Genomic DNA, 24,948 nt, shown 5'->3' with positions numbered 1-24,948 from the left:
CAACTGGGTTGGACCTAACTATCTAGTCAATTTGTTCTTCCTTTATGAAGCTGAGCACATGTTGCAGTCTACAGCTAAAGGCTCATTACTTCTCCCATGTGTTAGACACAATACAATAGGATGTGCCTTTGGGGGTTCTTATGCTTCATTTTGATGGAATTAGTTGCCATTGGAGGTGAGACATAACCGGCCTATTAGTTTTCTCAAGGCTGCATTAAAAACCTATTTATTCACAAGAACTGCATACATGCCTCTAGTGTCAATGGCAGCTTTATTCTGACTTCTACATAAGGTGCTCTGTGAATTTGATATCATTAATATTGCGTGTACTGTATTTTTTATGTAGTCCCTATCATCCCCAGTGCTTCTATGACCCCAGTCTTCCCCTACCTCTGTAGAAGGACAGAGCAGAGATGAAGGGAGTGGGCTCAGGGCACAGCTTCTCTCAGTGGCATTGTTCCCACACCTGAAGCCCATGGGATTTTTCCAGGTGAGCTCATATTGACCATGTTGGTATTAATAATCCCTTTCTTTGGGCATCTCCCTCGGACAGGTTACAAGGAAAGCCTTTGGTAGCATAACTCACAGGAGATGTTTTGTCGAGTGTCTGGACGGGGATGGAGGCAGGTAGGGGCCAGTGCAGAGTCATATGGTTGCTGCACAAATAGCCCTGGACTCCCTGGATCTAAAGAGATCACTTTGGGTCCTGTATCTCATGGTGTTAGAGGAAGGTGACAGCCCCCGATGGAAGAATGACAGGAAGCGGCTTACAGTCAGTGTAGGGAACAATAGGACCTTTAGCTCCTATTTCAATTATTGTGATGAACAAGTCACTAACAATAGGCTTCAAAACTGTCACTGTTCTTGGGATTTCTTTGTCTTTCCCATTCCAAGGAGGTGAACAAGTGAAAATTTAGCAGCACTTGTTATAAAGATGTTTGTCAACAGTCACACGGCAGAGAAATAGCCAAAGGAAATAAAAGTAACCCCACATATGCTGCAGAATAAAAGTTAGTGATAGCCATTCAGTCGCCTTTATGAAATAAGCTGGTGGCCTCGATTCAGTTCCTAACAGGCAGATGCCTAGGTAAGAAAACCCACCATCACAGTTTGGAAACATTGTTGGCATTCTCTGCAGAGAGGCTAGGGTCTACATTCCCCTCTTAGTCCCAGACGTGGTCCTGACCCATCAAGGCTAATGGACACTGATGGAGCAATGTAGAGAAGATAGCACTGCTTGATGGCCAGCCTGCATGTGATCTGTATTTGAACACGAGTTACGGAAGAACTGCTGCTACTATAAGTGACCCTAATGCTCCTGCATAAGTTTCACCTTGTGGATCCATGGGGAACTCTTTGAATATTGTTTATCAAGCAAGCACCGAGGTCACTGAAGGTAAAACTGGAATCTAAAACTGACTGACGCCGGGCCTAATTCAGGGTGTCTAAGCTGATGTAATTTACATCAACTTTGATTCTTTTAGATTCCCACAGACTCACATCCACCTACCCCAAACCCCCTTACACGTCACCTCTGATTCAAACGCCTCTCTTCTAATGTCAGAATTATGGCAGTGTCTCCCTTGTGGCATTTGGTGAGTCACTTAACTTCACTGCTCCCATTCCTTCCATTAAGGCTGGCTAATACTTACCTACCCCACAGGGCTGTTGTGGGAGGATTAATCAGTTAAGATTAATAAAGGAATTTGAAGATGATAAATACTAAGGGCCAAATTCAGAGGGCATGTTAAAGCACTCCAGGACTTGTCAGTGCAGTAGCAGTGAACACACGGTGAGGTAATGCACAGCAAGCTGGTATGCTGTAGATTCACACTCTGGCTTGTTCTGCTCTACCTCACCATGTAGTCACGCCCTTAGACACCTCTTAGACTTATTTAGAAAGTGGAGGGGATGGGACACTGGAGTCCAGGGGTCTAAGCCAAAGCCCAGTAATATCAATGGGAGACTTTAATGGGATTTGGATCAGTCCCCAGGTATTGGACTCATTGCACCAAAAGGTTTTTCATCCCTAAGTTTTACAGTGTATTTTTGTGCTCACCAGCATTTCTCTACCAAGATGTATTTTTCCTCTCTGTGAGTGTAATTCTCTAGCTTGATGTGTCAACTTCAATATGTTATTATCAGGAACTGTATAAATAAATATTTGTCATAAAAATCCTCTTGACGCTTTTCAAACTATTCCAGATGTCTCCCCTGCAGACTATTTTCACTACATGATTAGAATTGGTAGAGAAATCACACACCTCTTCTCCCTAGCCTTCTGCTTCACACATTATTGAACCACTTCTGTAGCTCAGCCTTTCCTGATTTGATGCCTTCCCTCACTGAAATCAACAGAGCTTTGCCAGCTATTTCAGTGGTCACAGCGTCAGGTCTCTAGACTTGGACATCTGAGCCTTGATCCTAGGCTGCATCTGGTCGTGCTCAGTCCCAAGGGGCAGGGCACAAACCCTACACTCTGATGTCCTTCAGGGTGTGCCTGGGAAGGTACCCCTGGAGCCTGCCCAATAATCCCCTTTTCATTTCCCCTTCCTAAACCTCCTCAGTCAGTCTCCCAGCTCCACAAAGTAACTTACAGTGCCCAGAATTGTTTTCCTCAATACTCTTGAAGCCGTAAAAGCACGGTCTCTGGTGCTACTAGGTTGGGGCCAGGTGCCCACAAATTCCTAGTTCTGCAGGGGCTGGGGAATAAGGGGGCTTCTGAACCTCTTAAAGGGCACTACCCCTTGGAAATGTCATGGGTGGCTGTATGTCACAAGGTGTTCCCGAGGGAGTGGGGGGTAGTTGGGGTAAACACAGAATTATCTATTTAATGCTAGTGCAAGTACCAGAATAGCAATGCTGGATACGGACATCCTTTATTTTGCCTCACGGTGGGTGCATTATAGGCAGCAGCAGTGCACTCATCTCTAAACTGCCCCACTACTGGCCTCTGCCGAGGCCTGAAGGCACCAGATTAAGATGAAGAGGCTAATTCAGTCTCTAGGGATGCTTCCAACCCTAGCCTTGTCATCACGGCTGCCAACAAGAATGCTGGGTCGTGCTAGCGATGACGGTGAGTTTTGATGACTCGGGGGAGGTTTTCAAAGACACAGGTGCCAACCTTCCACTAAAAGCCAATGCAAGTAGGACACCTTTGAAAATCTAACCCCTGTCCACTAAGACTGTAATCTTGCTACGAGCTCCACCTGGGCCCTCATGACTTTAGTAGGGATCCGCACAGGCATAGGAGCCGGGGCATGGAGCCAGTACTAGGATCAGGGCCCAAGATGCAAACTGAGACCACCAGTTCATGTCAAACAGATCACCTAGCATACCTGGGTCAAATCCAGCTCCTGCAGGGGAAAATTATGCAGCCCATACCAATCCCTTAAACCATTCAGGGTATGTCGACGTGTAGACCTACCCAAGCTAACTTTGCTCTCGCTAGCTCCAATAACAATCGCGGTGAAGCAGCAGCAGCATGGGCTAGTCTCTAGGGTACATACACAGGGACCCGGCTGGGGCTGCACATCATGTGCTGCCACCCATGCTCCTGGGTCTTCTTTGCTGTTGTTACCAGAGCTAGCTAGATCAAAGCTATCTTGGGTATGTCTACACCCATCTCCAATTGCAATGTAAATATACTGTCAGTCTCTAATGCCCGCCATAACTTCCATTATTTTACTTCCCAGCAAGGGACATTCTGACCTGGCAAACTACATTCAAGAGGTAAGAGGCATGCACTGTAATGGAGGACAGCACAGCAACGTGAAGACAGGATGCACAGGACACATGCCAGGAGAGATCGGAGCTGGACTGAAGAGTTAAATTAAATATTTCCTGTGTATTATCCAAGCTGGCAAACCGTATGGTTTTAAATATTTTCTTTCAGTGCATTCAAAAGACACACAATATATTATCTGATATTTTGCTTTCCTTTGTTCGTATTTTTCCATTATTAAGGACCAGTGCTTAAAGTGAGAAAGAGCTTGCATGAGCTGAGTGCTGGCACGCTGCCCAGCAGGAGCTGAGTACCGGTAATTTTCCTGAGTGAAGGGGGAGATATATTTTTTATTCTTGTTTAAGCAAAGCAGGAAGAAGAATAAAAAAATATGCAGCGATAAAAAGAATAAAGCAACTGTTAATTCTGTGGTTAATTCTGCCTCTTTCCTCCCCTCCTAAACTCATACATGTGCTGTAGCATTACAGCAGTTCCCTTGTTTTCCCATCTTTCCTCTGTGCTCTGCTTCCCAGCTCCAATCTGTGCTACCGCACTGCTTGTAACAAATCTGTGTGCTGCAGACAGCATGGTCATTGTGTAAAGCAGATACTCATGAGGACAGGACCCAGGTTCGAAACTAAAGGAAAGTCTCCCTCAGCTATCAGTAGTGGTAGGATGCTTTTCCTCTGTGTGAGTCAGCTACTAGAAGGCACTATGATTACACATCCTGGACCAGTACACTGCCAAATCGCTTCCACCTGGCTAGTCGAAGTTCATCTTCAGAGGGACAGTGCCAATCTACAGCAGACATAAGAGTCGCCAGATAGCAGGTGGTTGTCACAAGCAGGAGCACTGATAGCTCTTGTGTGAGTTAAACAATTATCTCACCCAGCTGTCAGCAGTAGAAAGGCTTTTATCCACACTGTAGGTCAGCTATTCTCAGGGAACATGATCACATATACTTAAATAGTTCATCACACCGTACTTTCCAGTCTGTCTCTGTGCTCTCTTCCAGATCAAATCTGTCCGGCAGCATTACAGGAGCTCCCCTGCTTCCCAGTCTCCACTCTGGGCTCTGATTCCCCAGTTCAGATCTATAATGAAGCCTCTTAGGAGCTTCCCAATTTCTCTGTTCTCTTTACTGAGCACTACCGGGGATGCAGCTACCGATTCCCTTGAGACATCATCCACTCGGAGGCTGGATTGTCATTTAAAGTTAATAATGATGAAATTCCACTACCCAGGCTGAGACGGGCTCATGAAAAGGAGAGCAAACAAAGATAGAATTAGAACAAAGCACAGGAGATGAGCGAAACTGTGGATGCTGATTAGCATATGGAATTGCAAATGAGCATTTAGTAATGAGAGGAGAAAAACATAAGGATAAACTTTTAATGAGGCTCCAAAAACATGTTCTCAAATTTTGTAGGCCTATCTATTTACACTTGCAACAACTTCCATTTATCCAAAAAATATGGGATTTTGCTCACTCTAATCTTTTCTTATGACAGTTGGTATAACTTTAGACTGGCTTTGTTTACTGCGTAGGAACACATTTTAAGTCTAACGAATTGTGTTGCTAGGCTGGACTGGATGGGTCAGATAATCTTATTGCTTCTGTGTTACAGGCTGTAGTTTTACAGGTGCTTTACTAATTAAGATATCAAATGCTCTAATCCAGGGGTTCTCAAATTGTGGGTCGGGACCCCAAAGTGGGTCGCGACTCCAGTTTAATGGGGTCACCAAGGCTGCTGTTGGCCCTGGGCCCCAGCAAGCCTGAAGCCAAGCCCCACCGCCCAGGGCTGAAGCCAAAGCCAAAGCCTCACCTCCCAGGTCTAAAGTTACATGCCCCCGCCCAGGGCAGAAGCCCCTGGGCTTCAGCTTTGCCACACACACCCCCCCACGCCTGGGGCAGCAGGGCTTGGGCAGGCTCAGTCTTCGGTCCCCCTTCCTGGGATAGTGTAATAATTTTTGTTGTCAGAAGGGGGTCACGGTGCAATGAAGTTTGAGAACCACTGCATCAATGCAGGGCCCATCCTGCACCAATGAGGTCAACAGGAACTTTGCCACTGTCTTTAGTCAGAGCAGGATCTGGCCCTAACAACCACCTACCCTCCCTGCTAACAACATCTCCATATGAATACTCATGAGTTCAATGGGACTATCTGCAGTATAAGGAACAAAGCTGTTTAAATAAGGGTCGCAGAGTTGGGCTCTATAACCAAGAATTTCAAAAGTAACTCATGATTTTGAGTGTCTCCGTTTTTTGGTACCCAATTAGACAGACCTTACAGGTTCCCCATTTTCAGAGGGCAGGTGACCATCACTTTCTGATGGTCAGCTGGGCACCAAACATCAAACCACTTTAAATCTCTACTCACTTAGGAAAATCTTGGCCTATGAGTGTAAAACACCTAGAAGAATGAGGTCCAAACCTGAATGGGCCTTTGGGACTCTACTGAAATACAAATAAATAGTAACAACATCATAATTAGCCATATTTCCAAGTCTTCACATCATCATCATGGCAAATTGAAAGGGACGTGGCCTGCTTGCAAAGCAAGTGTCACCCAGATTGATCTCTGGCAAGGTGCTTAAGGTGATCTGGTTGAATATTCAGTTAATGTCCATCACTGGCAATTTTGTCATGGCACTGAAGCTTTTGATGCCCATATGATTGCCAGCCATGGAGCAGCAGTCCTTGGACACACAATTCAAGAATTCATTGGTCTTCCAGCCTAACAATATGTCCATACCAAGAAAGCCGCTAAAACCGAGCCAGTGTGATGGCAGGAGTTGCTGCATTCAGCTTCAAATATCGTCATTTCTGACCTTGTCCTGAGACTTGCTACGGAGCAATTGACAGAGACAATGAGAATCGAAAACATCAATCTTCTTCAGCGTTCCTCAGAGCCCACATTTCATTTCTGTATGGTAAAGCTGGTATAACTGCGGTTCTATCGATCTGCAGCTTCATAGCAAACTCCATGCCCCAAGATTCCCACAGAGGCCACTGAAGGGCCTGAAACATGGCAGCAACTGCTGCTATACAAGACTCCACATCTCTCGCGTATCCTCCAGCCCTGTCTATGATGCAGCCCAAGTATCTGGCAGCTGCCACCTGCTCAAGTCTTTCTATTATGGAAATCCATCAACTTCATGAAAAAACTCGCACGGATACAGACAGACATCATCTTCCCCTCCAAGTGCAAACAGATGGACATAATACCAAATGGACTGAAGGTAAAAAATCCATTGCAATTGACATACTACACGGGCTATGGTGAGAGATTGTGGGGCACACACTCTCAAAGAAACTGAGGAATCACCTGATCAGCATCCTGTACAGCAAACAGGAGAAGATCAAGAATGAGCTCTCAAAACTGGAGACTCTCATACAAAACCAACCTTCCACACAAACTTCCACGACTGGATTTTACAAAAACAAGACAAGCCATTTACAACGCAGTTTACTTCTCTACAGAGGAAAAAGGACAGTAAACTATCTAAACTCCTCCATGCCACAGGAGGCTACAACAGTGGTACCCTTAACTCACCCAACAATATTGTTAATCTATCCAACCACACGCTTAGCCCAGCAGAAGAGTCTGTCCTATCTTGGGGACTCTCTTTCTGCCCCGCCATCCCCATACAGTTCTGCGGTGATCTGGAAGCCTACTTCCGCCATCTCCGACTCAAGGAATATTTTCAACACACCACTGAACAGTGCACTGACCTACAGGAACCCTCCTACCAACACTACAACAAGAAGAATTTGCAAGCAAATGTTTGCACGAGCCCCTGTATAGTAAAACCAATGTATTTGGAATCGTTCTAATGCAGATGCCAGAAAGAACTTATCCCATTTCATCAAGGTGGTATATACATGTCTGGCCAAATTCTGTTCTTAGTTACACCAGTGTAACATCTGGTGTAACACCGGAGAAATTACAAGCAGAATTTGATCTGTTATATATTATCCAGAACCAAACACATAATCTATTCTCCCCATTCTACAGTTGCACCATTAAATTCACTTCCATAATTTCACTGCCCATATGTGGTCCTTCTTGGCTGGATCATAATGGAATAATATTTCTTTCTTAATATCTCCAGCCTACCAACCACTGAAATTAAAGACATTTTTGAGAAGGCATGTTTAGCTCATACACTCTGTGACTCCATCTTTTTACACAGGACATTAAACTGATGCTAATTAGAGCCAAAAAATAATTTCTGTTGCAACTGACCGGCAGCAGGGACTTCTTTTTTTTCCTTTTTGTGTCAGAACGTTAGTGTCAAGGTTCCTCCCTCACTCTGAACTCTAGGGTACAGATGTGGGGACCTGCATCAAAACCTCCTAAGCTTACTTTCACCAGCTTAGGTTAAAACTTCCCCAAGGTACAAATTAATTTTATCCTTTGTCCCTGGATCTCCACTGCCACCACCAAACTCTAACTGAGTTTACTGGGAAACGTAGTTTGGACATGTCTTTCCCCCCAAAATCCTCCCAACCCTTCCACCCCACTTCCTGGGGAAGGTTTGGGAAAAATCCTCACCAATTTGCATAGGTGACCACAGACCCAAACCCTTGGATTTGAGAACAATTAAAAAGCATTCAGTTTTCTTACAAGAAGACTTTTAATAGAAGTAAAGAAATCACCTCTGTAAAATCAGGATGGTAGATACCTTACAGGGTAATTAGATTCAAAACATAGAGAATCCCTCTAGGGAAAACCTTAAGTTACAAAAAGGACACACAGACAGGAATAGTCATTCTATTCAGCACAGTTCTTTTCTCAGCCATTTAAAGAAATCATAATCTAACACATACCTAGCTAGATTACTTACTAAAGTTCTAAGACTCCATTCCTGGTCTATCCCCGGCAAAAGCAGCATACAGACAGACACAGACCCTTTGTTTCTCTCCCTCCTCCCAGCTTTTGAAAGTATCTTGTCTCCTCATTGGTCATTTTGGTCAGGTGCCAGCGAGGTTACCTTTAGCTTCTTAACCCTTTACAGGTGAGAGGATTTTTCCTCCGGCCAGGAGGGATTTTAAAGGGGTTTACCCTTCCCTTTATATTTATGACAGTTAGTTTTACTGATGGAAGAGACAGAAGCTGCACGTAAAGACATGGTGGACTCTAATATATGTATTTCTATATTTTTTGCAAGAAAGAGTACCAACAAAGCAAAATTCGATTACGTCATGGACTCTGCCTTGCTAGCTCACCCCACTAAATAGGAATCAATATTACTCAGGTCACCATTTCATGACATTCTTATGCCCTAATTTTAATGTATATTCCAGTTCTTGGACTTCATGTTCCTTGCCTGTTGATTCAAGTGCTCATGCCAAGGTAACCCACAAACTGCATTATGTAGGATTTATTATACCATTTCCTTTGTGAATATAAAGTGATTATGGCCTTCATTACCAATTGTAGATGTCTGCGCTATTGTATTTTAAATGTATTAGTGCCTTCAACGTGGCACATGGTAATTTACATTTACAGTCATTTCCTTTTAATTGTCACATCTCAGTCACATTCAGCAAATTACACTTCCTGAGCCCTTGTAACAACTCCTTTCTTTGAAATCACTCATTGGCAAGCTGGGGTGTTTGTCTGCAGGGGGTTAGTTGCTCCTGTCCTTTCCTTTTCCGGAATTACTTCTTCCCATCGTTCAGTCTTAAAGTCAGTGCTCCCAATGCTCCCATTCCAGCCATACACTTAGGCTTGTGCTTAACTTTAAGAACGGTGAGAAGTTGTGTTGACTTCAGTGTTACTGGATCTGGGTCATATTGAAAAATAGCAAAAATTTAATCAAATTAGCCTTTTTTCTTATTCTTTTTTTTAAAAAACAAACAACTCTTTGACTTCAGAAGACATTTTTCCTGTGAAGTGCTTACAGATGAGTATTTCAATTGGGGATGGAGATGGTAGCTGAAGGAAGTAAAAAACTGGTGAAATGGGATCACTGCATCATTTAAAAAAAACAATTCAAGCACCCCCCATCATCCAAACGATACACTCTATGCAAAGGTATCGCTGCACAGGGGTACATGAGGGTTGCAGGGATCCCCTGAGTCTGATATTTACAGTCTCGTTCACTAAGGAGTGTCATGTGAGATCTCTACTGCAAGCCTGTGTCACACCAATCATAATCTTTGCAAAATGTATGTGTGGATAATATGAAAGGAGATATTTATATACATATGGGAACTTATGTTCTGAAGACCTTGTAGCTAAAGGCAGGTCACCCAGAGGCAGCACGGTGCAAGACTGATTTCACTGCACAGGAGGAGGGAGACACTTATCTCCCTAGCTGATCATTGTATACTGTGTGTCTTACAATGGAAGTCAATTTGCATACTGAGTCAAATGCTAATGAAGAGATTGCAGGGACTTCAAGACAAGAAATTAACAGGACGAGGTGAATAGCAAGGGAGAGAATCCTGTTTACTGGTAAAGAACAAAGGACTGGTCCATATATCTAGGGGTGCCGATAGATGCCCCGGATCCTTCACTGGGGGAAACAAGCTACCAGTGGGCTTGACCTCATGAAAAGAGGGTCTCAGCCATCCTGGTTGAAAAATGTTGAGAGAAGGACTTCGGGGTGAGCAGTACCTTATTAGTCAAGAGGGCATCTTGATAGTTGAGTTGAGGCTCTAGAATGTGGGTTATGATTTTATTTTATACGTAACTCTTTGTTCCCAATATTTCTGCTTGCTATCATTGGAATCTCTGTTCTTTGTTAAATAAACGTAGACTTGTTTTCTCTATGAACAGCTCTAAGTGCTGTGTGTTAAGCGGCATGTGTTCTAAGATGTGACTAGTAAACTGTGGTGTACTGTTGCTTTGGGAAGAGAGAACCTGGTAATTCTGTGACTAGCCCAGTGGCTTGACACCCTTAGAAAGCTCGGGGGTTCCTATCACTAGCCTGCATGAGGGACAGCAGAGCCCATGTGGCCTGAGACGGGAGTGCTTGTATTACCTGTGGCTGGTGGAGTTGGGGAGCTGACCCACAGCAGGAACTGACAAGACTGCCTCACACTAAGGGCAGGTGGTAGCGAGGTACCTAACCCCAAGAAGCATCACACACCTCTTGGGTGGAATGAAGCAGTCATTTTGCGGAATGACTGCGGGATATCCTACTTATTACACAATAACGTGTTTGCTCTGCTATTACCTCTGTCTCCCTGGTCCCTCCTATTAGGTTATCTCACACCCCTGTGACATCCTGCCATAACCTAACTGACAAATTCTTTGGGGTAGGGACTGACTTCTGTCAGCATATCTGTAAAGTGCCTAGCACAATGGGATGCTGATCCTCAAGTGGTGTTTCTAGACGCTATTGCAGTAGCAATAATAAATATAAAATAAGAAAAATACTGTATCCAAATGAAATAGCATAAGAAATTTAGGTCAGGAGAGCAATTACCCAGCTTGGAATTTGGGTACGACTCTGTGGCGAATTCTTGGGAAAGTGCAATGGGATCTTTAATGACAACATGTACTCAGGACCCTGGCAACTCCATCTGCAAAGCCAATGCCCCCTAACACCATTCTGGGGCCCTGTTTCAGTACTCGTTCAGAAGGCACTAGGCCACCGCCTGAATCATCAGCACTATCCCCTACTGCAACTCTAGAGGTCTCCCAGACAAGAACAGGCCAGACCTGAGAGCTTTAAGTAAGACATCACAACCTGAGGTAGCATGCCTACAGACATACAAAGTTCTCAGGGTGAATCCACCCCAATGATTGAACCTAAAAGCCACCCTTTTGAAACCTTCCTCGCTATTGTGATTGACACTTCAGCCTTGCTGAAGGAGGTTGGGCAGTGGTGGAGGAACTGAGCAAGCCATGAATTTTGTATTCAGGCCCATGTTTCTCAGTTAGAATGGTTCTGAATGAGCGAAGTTGAACAAATGAGCCCTGAACAGATACACTGGTTCACTTATCTCCCAGCTGCAGTCTCCATTTAGCTCAATAGCAGATTTTCTAATCTCTGTTTCACCAGCATTAGTGTCGAAGAATGATGAGAAGCTCAGTGAAGATTGCAAGGAAGATTCTCAGTTCTTTCTCTTTGCAAGGTAGCAATTTAATCCTTTATGGTTTATGTGTGTGTGTTGCTGCCCAGTGCAAGTTGGTTTAACATTTCACTTTCTTGCTACAGTGACTGGCTTTACCAAACAGCTAAAACAGGCAATGGTAAGGAGCTCTTTGGAACATAAAAACTAATTCATGGAACATTTAATGGTCTGTAACATGCACACAGGGGATAGGAGGAGTGAAGCAGAGGGGAGCATTTGCATTCTGGCCATCTTGTTAATTCTTTCAGTCATAGGAAATGGTTCTACAAACCTTTATTGCCTGGAAATTCTTCTGAAGGGGAGTTCCATACTCAGAGGGCTTATACAAGTGTCCCCATGGTTAACACCATCACACACTGTGAGGGAGAGGGATGGTATAAATGAAGTATTAAGTTGGATTTTGCATCTGTTTCACAAGGGCATATGTTTGGGGTTTGTCCCCAGCTTCAGCTGGCTCTCGGATCTGTCATCTTTTTTATTTCCACAGACAGCAGAAGGGAGAGGAAGGCTGGTCAATGTGGTTAAGGCACTGACTTAGCACTCAGGAGACCTGGGCTCAATGTCAGGCTCTTGTGGAATATTGGAGAAGTCACTCAGGACCAAATTCCACCACAGTTCCTTGCTCTTACATAGCCTGAGTAAAGGTGGCAGGATATTGCTCTGAATCTCTCTGTCCCTCCTTCTGTAAAACAGAGATAATAATACATCCCTACCTTACAGAGATCTTGTAAGGATAAACTGGTTAATGCCAGGGACATTTGTATAACGTGACGGGCGTCAAAAAAGTACCCAGGGCCGGATTTCCAGTTAGGAAGAAGGAGAAGGGGCATGGCCAGTGCCCCATTCACTTGCACGGGGAGAGTACGGCTGCAGGAGGGATGGATGAAGGGGAGGTATGGCTGAAGGAGGGATGGATGACACCCAGGGACCGTTCGTCATGGGGAGAGGTACAGTCCCCTCGTTGCGCCTCACCTGGGGCGGTTGGGTTGCTCCCCAGCTCAGGCTGGGAATGCGTGGCGGAGGGTCTTGTGCCTTCCCAGGGAGGCTGTGCTAATATTGCTTTTCATTTCATTTTTTATGGAAAACGTGAAGGTTGACTGTAGGCACCAGAGAGGATGTGCCTAGGGGCGTGTAAGGTGTAAATCTGGCGCTGAAGGTACCTGAATATAATAGAAACTGGTTACAGTAAAAAAGAGGCTCAGAAAGAAATGGTGGCCACAACAAAAAGAAGGCATCTGATCATATCTCTTCGCTGTGTGTCTTTGAATTTTGGATTATTTTACTGACAAAAATGAGTTTTCACTACAGTTACCATTATAGAACCAACACGGCTATGTGCGAGTGAGATGGAATGGCTATTGTCATCTGAATAATTAACAGGGCTATTATTAGCTAAGTACCAGTTTCAGAATCTTTACTATTAGTAATGATGCAAGATTCAGACAGAATACCTGGATTTTCAGATACCAGAGGAGGTCTAATCAGTATTGAAATGGACACCTCCAAATACAACCTGGTCAGTTGCAAGAAGAAATGTTGAGTAATTCAACAGATGACATTTTCCTTCCCTTCCCCATGTCTAATTTCAATTGATCTACTACCCCAGGATGATACCGGGGAGTGCTATTTAGCTCAAAGGGTTGTCTGTTGGACATGACACTGTGGTCTTTACTGCCAGTGATTATTAAAAATTCTTCAATGCTGTTTAGCTTGATGTCCTAGTCAAATTCTATTTTCTCTACTTTAAATCCCCTCCATAGTTTCATTTGTATATTGTTGCTATGAGCTGGTTAACAGCTACCATGTTTCACCCTTTAGTAGGATACTCTTAATTGATGTGTGAAGCAAGTCCATTATAGATGAAGTGGTAAACTTCTTTTGAGAAGAAAGGCCCTGTATTAAAGTAGAAACTGACAGTGTGGAGCATCTTTACAGAGATTTGTATTAAAAACTGTCACTAGTAAATATAATGTACTGTGACAGGGTCGGGCCAGATGGCTATAGGAGAGTAATAGAAGGCGGATATATTAGCCCCAGGCTAAGTAGGTCCCTTTTCCCTGGGTAAGGTAAAAGGGAAGGTTCCAGAACAATCAGGAACCTTCTGGAGACAATTAAGACAGGCTGATTAGAACACCTGCAGCCAATCAAGAAGCTGCTAGAATCAATTAAGGCAGGCTAATCAGGGCACCTGGGTTTTAAAAAGGAGCTCACGTCAGTTTGTGGTGTGTGTGTGAGGAGCTGGGAGCAAGAGGCACTAGGAGCTGAGAGTGAGACCGCAGACTGTTGGAGGACTGAGGTGTACAAGCATTATCAGACACCAGGAGGAAGGTCCTATGGTGAGGATAAAGAAGGTGTTGGGAGGAGGCCATGGGGAAGTAGCCCAGGGAGTTGTAGCTGTCACACAGCTGTTCCAGGAGGCACTCTAGACAGCTGCATTCCACAGGACCCTGGGCTGGAACCCGGAGTAGAAGGCGGGCCCGGGTTCCCCCCAAATCCTTCCAACTCCTGGTCAGACACAGGAGGAGTCGACCTGGACTGTGGGTTCAGGAAAATGGCCAAGCTGACGGCTGCCGCGAAGCTCCAAGGCGAGCAGATCCGCCAATAAGCGCAAGACCCACCAAGGTAGAGCAGGAACTTTGTCACATTACATTAGTAGTGTCCAAGGGTGCTAATCTCAATTGTGCTAGGTGCTGTACAAACACATTCCCTGTTCTGCAGAGCTTACAATGTAAGAAATGCCAATAAGCTCTCACTATATCTGAAACAAATCAGAAAACAGCATCATACTTGACTAAAACACGAGAGTGATTCAGGAAATAGTGAAGAAAAAGTATCCTGTACCTCTTGGCCAAACGTTAAAGAAAACATGATAACTGTGTATGCCTATTTAAAGAGTACAAACACCCCAGGCAAAAACCTAGTGCAATTGTAGCCAACAGCAAAATTCCTATTGAATTCAGTGGGACCAGGATTTGAGCCCAAGGAGGGAGAGGAATTGTTTAAGGTAGTCATAATGGTGATAACTAGGATGAAATGAAGAAAAGGAAAACAGAGTAATTTAAAGAGGGGGCAGGGGAATCCTAACTGTGAGATCTATTGGATTGTAGAATAGACTCTCCCTACTGGAAGTCTCATTGCTTGGCACCTATTCAACTGGACTGGACAAAGCATATGTTCCTCTAATGAGCCAACCCTGCACTCCAGGGGGTGATAGATTAGATGATCATTTATCACCTCTGATATTTTCAAAAAACAGGGGATATGACTATGGTCTGCAAGGAAAAAATAGGAGACTTTATGTGTTAAAACTATCAGTTGAGTGAATGCATGTTTCAGCAGGAATAGATCAGATACTAGGGTGATAGGTGCCTTAATAAATAACTTAGAAAGATTTACATGGTCCCAATTGTGTTCGGAGATATTAAAATACAGGAACTTTGGCAACACACAAAAGACCCTTTTCCCAACTCCGGTCAGCCAGGGCCAGCTCTAGGTTTTTTGCCGCCCCAAGCAAAAAATTTGCCACCCCAACTCCGAGAGCGCGACTGCCCAAGCAAAAGAAAAGAAAGGCTGGCCGGAACGCCGCCCCTGGAAATGTGCTGCCCAAGCACGTGCGTGCTTTGCTGGTGCCTAGAGCCGGCCCTGCGATCAGCTCAAGACTTAATCCTTCAAGAGTTTTATTTCCTACTGTTAAAGTCCTGTTAGTTTGATAACCCTGATTTAGTGATTCATTTGTTGGGGTACTAAAAATTAATGACGTCATTTCAGAGCATTCCCAGCTCTCACGGATGGATAACTGAAGTGTGCATCCTTCCAGTGTTTCAGCTGGTGTGACTTCCTCATTCCCAAAGTGCTGAGGGAAATCCCCCTTCTTTAAACTACTCAAGGCCTTCCAATTCCCAAAGTTCATAAAACAGTACTCTTGGAAGTAAAAACTAAAGTAATTAGAAGCAAGTGGAAGACACAGGGGGTGACTTCTAACATGGTTACTGGAGAGGAAAAGGGGATTACAGCAAATCCGAGCTGTTTGAGCCAACACAGGCTGCTGGGCAAGGGAAGGGATGTAGATGTGTTTTTGTGCATTCATGAATTTATTTAGATTATACTGGCTGAAAAGGCCACGGAACCTGCCTTTCTCGTTTCCTGTTGGCAGAAGGCACAATCCCAATGCAATTAAGAACAAAATCCATTTAATAAAACCACAAACACACTCAAAAGCACCAGGAGGCCTCCCAGATACCAGTGGAACGTACAAAGCCCAGCATTGCTCAGGGAATTTGGCGAAGAAAATTCAAGGCATTCTTAACCTTCCTACGAGTGATGTTTGTGGTAAGTGGCAAGCTCAGGAACACAGCAGCATTTGGGGATGGAAAGAGACTTTGCAGCCCCTCTACACATCCATGTCTCTCTCTCTCTCTCTCTGCTTATTGTGCCCTGTGATGTCTTTTTCATTTGAACTGACGCAACTGTGAGAAGATATGGGTTTTATATAGAAGTTCCAATATTCCTGGCAGGTGCAACTCAGGGCTGGTCAAGGTTTGTGAGTGATGCACAAAATAAGTTCTGGCTGGGGCGGCATGACCATAGCTACCATTAGCTCAATCACAGCGAATATGTCCATGAGGTGCCAACCTACATGCTGCCTCCTAGTACATGAGATGCCAAATTGGGCTGGCAGGTGTCTGAGAATAGGTAGAACGGGATGGCCTAGAGAAAGGCAAAACCCTCCCTTGGCTAACTGTGAGATTCCCTCACGTACCCAGTGGGTGAAATAACACTTTATCTTAGCTAGTGTAACTGCATGATGATATTCTTATTCACATAGGTCTTCAATTATTTTTATATAAATCTTTATAAGCTATTTGCTTTACAATGTCACTCTGTGGCAGTGAATTCCACAGGTTAATTATGATATATGTTACTTTTTCTTTGCCCATTTAAACTGATAAAAGCTCACTTTTGTCTCACTTGGTAGAGCCGCTGCCTAGAGACTACATGGTTCCTGATTTCAAGTGCGGGCTGCAGTAATGTACAGGAAACAGCTAGTCCAGTTGCTGAATAGTGGCCTCAGGTAACTGATCAAACTCTTGTGTCTGGCCACCTGCAGGTATACACAACCCCCACCACTTTGATACTTTGGATTCATCATGTTTCTCCTCTGTTTCCTCCACCCAAAATCTTCCGCTGGCCACAGACATTGCAACAGTTCAGAGTGTGCATTGCTTTCAGTGCCAGGTGATAGATAAGTTTCAGTGGATGTTTTCAGAGGGGTATAACTGATATTCTTTGTTCCTCCACATCCCAGCTAGTAGCAAGAGGCAAGACAGTCACATTCATGCATGCATGGAGCACCTGGAACCACTAAAGCAGCTGCTCCTACAAGCTGGGACTCGCAAGTGAGGCAGAGCTCACCTCACTTGAGCTGGTGTATTGTGATCATTTTGCAAGTTTGCTGATTACAGTGGATTGGAAGTTCATGACACCTCAAGTGCTCAAGGGATACTTCAAAGGAAAGAGATGGAGAAGGAGGAGGAGAATAGGAAGGAATTTGCATTTTAAACGTGATGCTTCCATAAATGAAAAAGAGGATTTTGGAGGCTGGCCACCACGAATAAAAACCCATCAGAGGTGACACAGGATTAACTCTTCAGTGCTGCTTCCCAGTAATATTACCACCCCCATAGCCACTGTGCAAATAAAAGGCCTGTATGGATACATATTTTCAACAGCAGAGCATACTGGGAAAGATGTAGATCAGAACGCAGCCTGCTCTTTGGAGCTCTTGTGACAGCTGGAAGTGGTACGATAAGGTGGCTACATCTCCAGGGAAGTATTTCTACAAACCTAAGAGGCTCATTTGGGGTTGCATGGTAAACTTCAGCGATCTTCAAGTTGGGCTATTCAACTAGATGATGCATCTTCACAACGTCCCTTTAGATTTGCAGCAACATTTCCCCAAAATGTCAGTCCTTAATGTGCCACGTCATCAGCACAGCAGAGAGCATGCTGGAGCATTTGTATCTCAGAAAAAGACCCCTGTTCCTTGGAAGCCACAACACTTTGAAGAAGGAGAGAGGCTGGAGGTGTAAGTTTCCGATGGAAGAGTTCGCAGGAAGGAGCATGACCCATTATTGTTGGTACTTTAAAGACACATAGGAGACACGGTCCCTGCCCTGAATAGGTTACAATCCACTCCCTTCCTTATTTCCAACTTTCCCTTGTACCACATGTACTCAGATACCACCGTAATGGGCACAGCACAAGAATCTAAATAGGAATCACACTACTTCCATCACCAAAAATTGAAGATCTACTCACAATTAAATCTTATTTAGCCACGTCTAATTGGAAAGGTAGCGAGCACAGGCTGGGAATGGGGGATAAGCTATAGAAAACATAGCTAGGATTTAGCAGACTGAGTGGAAGACTGGGCATCAGTGGTCCTGGGTTCTATAGTTGGCTCTACTGCTAGTGACTTGCTGTGTGACCTTGGTCAAATCACTTGAACTGTGGGCCTCAGCTTCCTCTATCAATACAAGAGGAATGATGAGATGTGCTTTATAAAGTGCTTTGAGATCTCTGGATGATGCATGGCATTATGTAAATGCCAAGGATGAGTGGTATTATTGTTATACAGACAAAGACATGGCTCTTTCCTGCTTTGTAGCCTCCTTATTATTATTCTGATATGGAAATTAAAAGGTATGTCCACAGTCGCTGAAAAACAAACAGAATAGCCAGCATAATTGGAGGGAAATGTCACTTACTAGAATCTCACATAAATAGTAAAAAAAATTGTAAAATTTAGATGATTAAAAAAAATGTCAAAACATACAGTATCCAGCTCACATTAGCGGCAAATGGCTCTCATTTGATGTAATTTGAGTTGCTTTGACAAATGTATCTCCAGGCTAAAGTTAAAGGAAAAACACTAGAGTATAAATATAACCTTCCTTTCATGAGCCTCATTCCAATCATCATCATCTTTTTATTCCTCTAGTCTCAAAAAAGCACTATTCAGTTCTCATCAGGACAGACTCTTGCTCATTGAGCTGCCAACTTCACTTGCAGGAAACAAATGGATAAACCCCATTCAGTGACTCAGGTTACAATGAAAAGGGAAACAGGATTCAATCCAACATACAAAACCCATGCTTACTGGCCCTGAGTCAGCAAAGTACTTAAACAGGGACTTAAGTCCCAGTGAAATCAATGGGACACATATTTAAGTTATTTGCAAAATCGTGGCCATTGTAACAAAGAGGATAAAGATATGAAAATGATACATTCATTGAAGTAATTCATATGTACTAGATCATAATTCTGGGCTTAATAGCTCCAGGCGAAAGGCACTTGTGTAATGCCTTTAATAAATAATAATACCTAGTCCTTATATAGCACTTTTCATCCAGTGATCTCAAAATGCTTTTCAAAGGAGGCCAGTATCATTATCCCTTGTTTGCAGAAGGGAAAACTGAGGTAGACATGACTTACATGTGGTCACCCATCAGCAGAGCCAGATTAGAACCCACATCTCCTGAGTCCCAGTGCAATGCCCTATACTGCCTTGGTATGCAATGGATTTAGATACTAATTACCACAATGGCGCATTTACCTTCTCAAATGTAAAACTGGGGGTGCAGGCAATCACAAATATTTCACAAATAGCAGGGTATTGGTTCAATGCAACAGTATCTTTTTTCTTTAGTATTTCCAAACGTGCTAAGTTTTGTGACCAGTCTGCATCAATCAGATGAGTATATGCATTTCAGGATGGCTATACAAATTGGATCATTAAATAACTGTACTGGACATTCCCTACATGTATTTAATTACACATTTGACATAGAACGCATGCTATTTTGGCCTGCTATATCATCAATAAGGTCTTGATCCAGCAAAGTGACAATATTTTTGAACGTAGGCACTTCAAAACATATTTGGGCACCTAAATAAGTAGCCTGATTTTCTAACATTTGCAACTCCCATGGGAGCTAATGATAGCTATGGTCACTCAGCCTTTCTCAGGTGGTGTTTAAATCAAGAAAGATGATAATAAGCTGAGATGAGCCAAAATCACAGCCAGGATCTCAACACCTCTCCACCTTTGGTTTGACCATACAGCACTCCCATCTGAGCCAGTAGGTGAAATCCTCAGTGCTTGCTCCCACAGGATTTTGACATGATAATCCATGATACAAGAAAGGATGTTGAATACAGTCATCGTCTTTTGAGCTCTATTCCAAACACAGGTGAAGCATGATCAATATTTGCCCCACACACAAAAGAGCAGATTATTAACAAGGAAAAATATATTAAACTTCCACCTTAGTTAGTGGACAGAGTGGAAAATAATGACATGTTATAAAAACAAAAGAAATTTTCATCATGAAGGAAAGTGACCTGCCACAACCTGTTACAGTTCGTTAGTTACACAAAGACACCAATAGCTGGGATCAGTGGGCAGAAAATAGATCCAGCAGACTTCATGGTATCTGCCCTGAAATTATTAAAATAAACTAATCGCTGGGGCAATTCCAATGACTTCAGTGGATTTATAACAAGGAAGTATTTGGTCCATTTTTCTAAACTCATTTTTAAAGGAATCATAAAATCATAGAAGTGTGGGACTGGCAGGGACCTCGAGAGGTCATCTAGTCTAGTCCTCTGCATTCAAGGCAGGACTATGTAATAACGACCATTCCTGACAGATGTTTGTCTAACCTGCTCTTAAAAACTTCCAAAGACAGATTCTACAACCTCCCTAGGCAATTTATTGAAGTGCTTAACTACCCTGACAGGCAGTTGTTCCTAATGTCCAATCTAAACCTCCCTTGCTGCAATTTAAGCCCATTGCTTCTTGTCCTATCCTCAGAGGTTAAAGAGAACAATTTTTCTCCCTCCTCCTTGTAACAACCTTTTATGTACTTGAAAACTGTTATCATGTCCCCCCTCAGTCTTCTCTTCTCCAGACTAAACAAACCCAATTTCTTCAATCTTCTCTCATAGGTCATGTTTTCTAGACCTTTAATCATTTTTGTTGATCTCCTCTGGACTATCTCCAATTTGTCCACATCTGTCCTGAAACATGGCACCCAGAACTAGACCCAATACTCCAGCTGAGGCCATATCAGTGCAGAGTAGAACGGAAGAAGTACTTTTTGTGTCTTGCTTACAACACTCCTGCTAATACATCCCAGAATGATGCGCGCTGTTACACTGTATTTCTCAGCTTGAGAGGAGAAGCTGGATCTAGTGGCCAGAACACAGGACTGGTTGCCTTAAATTCCTGAGTTCTACTCCTGGTTCTTCTGTATGGCCTTTGGCAAGCCACTTAACCGCTCTGTACTCAGCTTCCCACCTGTAACACGAGAATATTAAGAGCTATGTATCTCACAGGGCTGCTCTGAGAGTTAAGTTCATGTTTCCAAAAGGCTTGGTGGATGAAAAGCATGCAATGGTAATATTAATGTCTGCATTAAAATGCCTTCAGTTGAGCAGCACTGTCTTACCTTCCTTTATGAAAGGAGGGTGAGGCATATAACTGTGCTTAGCACTGAATAGTGCAATCTCTTTTTATGCCCACAAAGACAGAAACTGTGTTCAGGCTGAGCTCTAGAATGGACAAAGCTGCATTCCCGACATACTCCCGTTCCACAATACCCCTCTGTAAACCCATTTCTAATGGATTTTACAGGTGGCTACATGCAGCAATACCATCTATAGCATGAGAAGAAAGTCCTTGAACAAAGCTTTCATAAAGCCTGATAGCGTGCTTCCCTTCATGCCCATATTAATTCCAATTATTTTCTTTTGTCTAAAACTTTTGTGAGACCTTGACGCTCATGAATGTTTTAAGTAGCTTCATTTTTATTAACTTAATAAATACATGACAAAAGAGCGTTTGTACAGTTGTTAGCTATCTAGGGACTTTTATGGCCCCTCATTGCCATAGTAACTGAGCAACTAATGTACCTCAGTTAATTCATCCTCCAAACACCGCAGTGAGGTAGGGAAGTATTACCCCATTTTTACAGAAGAGGAAGTGCCCCAAAGACTTTGCAGCATAAATAGACAAGACAAAGTGGGGGAGTGCTATTATCCTAATTAAGATCAATTAAGAGACTTGCCTCAACTCACACAGGAAGCTTAGGGTAGAGCCAAGAACTGAATCCACATCTTTCTATCTCCAACCAGTACCTTCTCCACTCCGCAACTCATCCTTCCTGTAACATGTGCAAGGCCTGAGTATGGGGGCTTGGTGGAAGGGAACTCAGGGTCACAGCAGCATGCATAGGCTGTGCTCTTAGCAGGAAGGAAGGACTGGTGGATTGCCCTCTCCCATGAGGATGCACTCCCTTTTTGTGCGTCCTCCTGACTGCTATTTTAGTGGGTGCCTGGGCCTCACACTGAGTGGCTACAGGGACAGCAAAAGTGCAGTGGGATGGGCAGAAAGGACTCTCTAGCGGCTCTCCTCCCTCACAGCAATATCTGGCTAGCAACAAGCTGACACGGTGAGGAGAAGGAGCAAGCTGTGAAACCTCTCTGGCTAGGCTGAGTGCAGTCAGAGTTGGAGTCCCCACTCTGTATTTTCAGAACCCTTCCCCCTCACCATTCTGAGCACCCGCAGCAGCGCAGGCGTGGATCTGTAGCTACTCGCTCCCCCAAACCGCCCCTGGCAAATGGCTGGCTGAAGGACTCAGAAGAGGTGAAGTTTCTACCATTCAGCGCGGTCTGCAGCTTTCTTTCCTCCCAGTGGGGCTCTCTTGTTTGAGGAGACATGAGACGGCATGGACCTTTAAAAGGTGTGTCCTCCATGATGCAAATAAGTACCAGCTCAGAGGATTCACCAACTACACCCCCCAAGCCACTTCTTGCAGTACATTCACTTAGATCCTCCATCGAAACATTAAACCAAGCTGCTATTACTTAGGCCTGGTCTACACTACGAGTTTATGTCGAATTTAGCAGCGTTAAATCGAATTAACCCTGCACCCATCCACACAACAAAGCCATTTTTTTCAACATAAAGGGCTCTTAAAATCGATTTTTGTACTTCTCCCCAATGAGGGGATTAGTGTTAAAATCGACATCGCCATTTCAAATTAGGGTTAGTGTGGACGCAATTCGATGGTATTGGCCTCCAGGAGCTATCCCACAGTGCATCATTGTGACCACACTGGATAGCACTCTGAACTTGGATGCACTGGCCAGGTGTACAGGAAAAGCCCCGGGAACTTTTGAATCTCATTTCCTGTTTGGCCAGGCGAGCTCATCAGCACAGGTGACCATGCAGTCCCAGAATCGAAAAAGAGCTCCAGCATGGACCGAACGGGAGGTACTGGATCTGATCGCTGTTTGGGGAGATGAATCCATGCTACCAGAACTACGTTCCAAAAGATGAAATGCCAAAACATTTCAAAAAATCTCCAAGGCCATGGTGGACAGAGGCTACAGCAGGCTACACACAGTGCTGTGTGAAACTTAAGGAGCTCAGACAAGCATATCAGAAAACCAAAGAATCAAACAGACACTCCAGGACAGAGCCCCAGACATGCCACTTCTACGCTGAGCTGCATGCAATTCTAGGGGGGGCCGCTACCACTACCCCACTCCTGTCCGTGGACTCCAATGATGGGGTACTCTCCACCATGCCTGAGGATTTTGCGGACGGGGAAGATGAGGATGAGGAGGACGAGCTTGAGGAGACCACACAGCACTCCCTGACAGCCAGGATCTTTTTATCACCCTGACTGAAATACCCTCCCAACCCAACCAAGCCAGAGAAGGGACCTCTGGTGAGTGTACCTTTTAAAATATAATACATGTTACAAAAGCAAGCATTTTTTAATGATTAATTTGCCCTGAGGACTTGGAATGCATTTGTGGCCCGTACAGCTACTGGAAAAGTCCATTAACGTATCTGGGGATGGAGCCGAAATCCTCCAGGGACATCTCCATGAAGCTCTCCTAGAGGTACTCTAAAAGCCTTTGCAGAAGGTTTCTGGGGAGAGCAGCCTTATTCCGTTGTCCATGGTAGGACACTTTACCACGCGATGCTAGTAGCAAGTAATCTGGTATCATTGCATGACAAAGCCTGGCAGTGTATGGTCCAGGTGTTTGCTGGCATTCAAGCAACATCCGTTCTTTATCTCTCTGTGTTATCCTCAGGAGAGTGATATCATTCATGGTAACCTGGTTGAAATAGGGGAATTTAATTAAGGGGACATTCAGAGGTGGCCTTTCCTACTGAGCTGTTTGCCTGTGGCTGAAAATAAATCCTCCCCGCAGTTAGCCAAGCCAACTCAACGGACTTTGCTTGGTATGGGAAAGGATGGTGCTGCTGTTATGAAGATTGCAGAAGCCAAAAGACTATGGCTTACCAAGACCACCTGCAAGCCGAATTTTCTTGCCCGGCACTGCGTGTGTGATCTCTAACACCAAAGCCATAGGCACTCAATATAAGATGCAAAATGCGACCTTGTACTGAAATCACTTGTGCTATGTAATGTGAATAGTGTTGTTCACCGTGAAAGAGTATAGCCATTGTTCTGTAAAATGTTTTTTTTCCTCCCGCAGCTGCAAACGTTTCAAGTAGTCCGGCACTGACAGAGCTCAGCAGAATGTGTGGACGGACACAGTAGCACAGTACAGGAAAGCGGCCGATGAATGTGAGGACAGGAGGGATGATCAAGATGAGAGGTGGTGGCAGGAAGATCAGAGGAGGCACGATGCAATGCTGGGGCTACTGAGGGATCAAACGGATATGCTCTGGCATCTGCTGGAGGTTCATGAATGGCAGCAGGATCACAGACTGCCGCTGAAGCCCCTGTTTAACCACCCTCCCTCCTCCCCAAGTTCCATAGCCTCCTCACCCAGACAGCCAAGAACGCGGGGAGGGGAGAGGGAGCTCTGGGCACCCAACCACTCCGCCCCAGTGGACAGCCCAAGCAAGAGAAGGCTGTCATTCAACAAGCTTTGAAGTGGCCTTTTCCTTCCCTCCTACCCTCCTCCCACACCTCACCCAGGCTACCTTGTGAGTTAACTCTCTATTTTTATAATCAATTAAAAAAGAATACATGTTTTTTAAATGATAGTGACTTTATTTCCTTTGCAAGCAAGCTGTGAT

The 24,948-nt window shown here is 44.2% G+C and overlaps 1 protein-coding gene and 1 long non-coding RNA gene across 2 annotated transcripts in view; one reads left to right on the top strand and one right to left on the bottom strand.

The window, feature by feature from the left end:
• The window catches only part of TSNARE1 (t-SNARE domain containing 1), a 719,956-nt gene that overhangs the window by 32,705 nt on the left and 662,303 nt on the right, over positions 1 to 24,948 (bottom strand). The gene's annotated exons all lie outside the window — the stretch shown is intronic.
• Positions 11,734 to 24,843, top strand: LOC142070724 (uncharacterized). Its single transcript, XR_012666676.1, has 3 exons — positions 11,734 to 11,819; positions 16,795 to 16,890; positions 24,399 to 24,843. It is a non-coding gene; the product is annotated as an uncharacterized LOC142070724 (long non-coding RNA).

Source organism: Caretta caretta, chromosome 2 (genome assembly GCF_965140235.1).
Source record: "Caretta caretta isolate rCarCar2 chromosome 2, rCarCar1.hap1, whole genome shotgun sequence".
NCBI lineage: Eukaryota > Metazoa > Chordata > Testudines > Cheloniidae > Caretta > Caretta caretta.
Note: the sequence above shows the minus strand (reverse complement) of the source record. Positions and strands in the feature narration are given on the sequence as shown.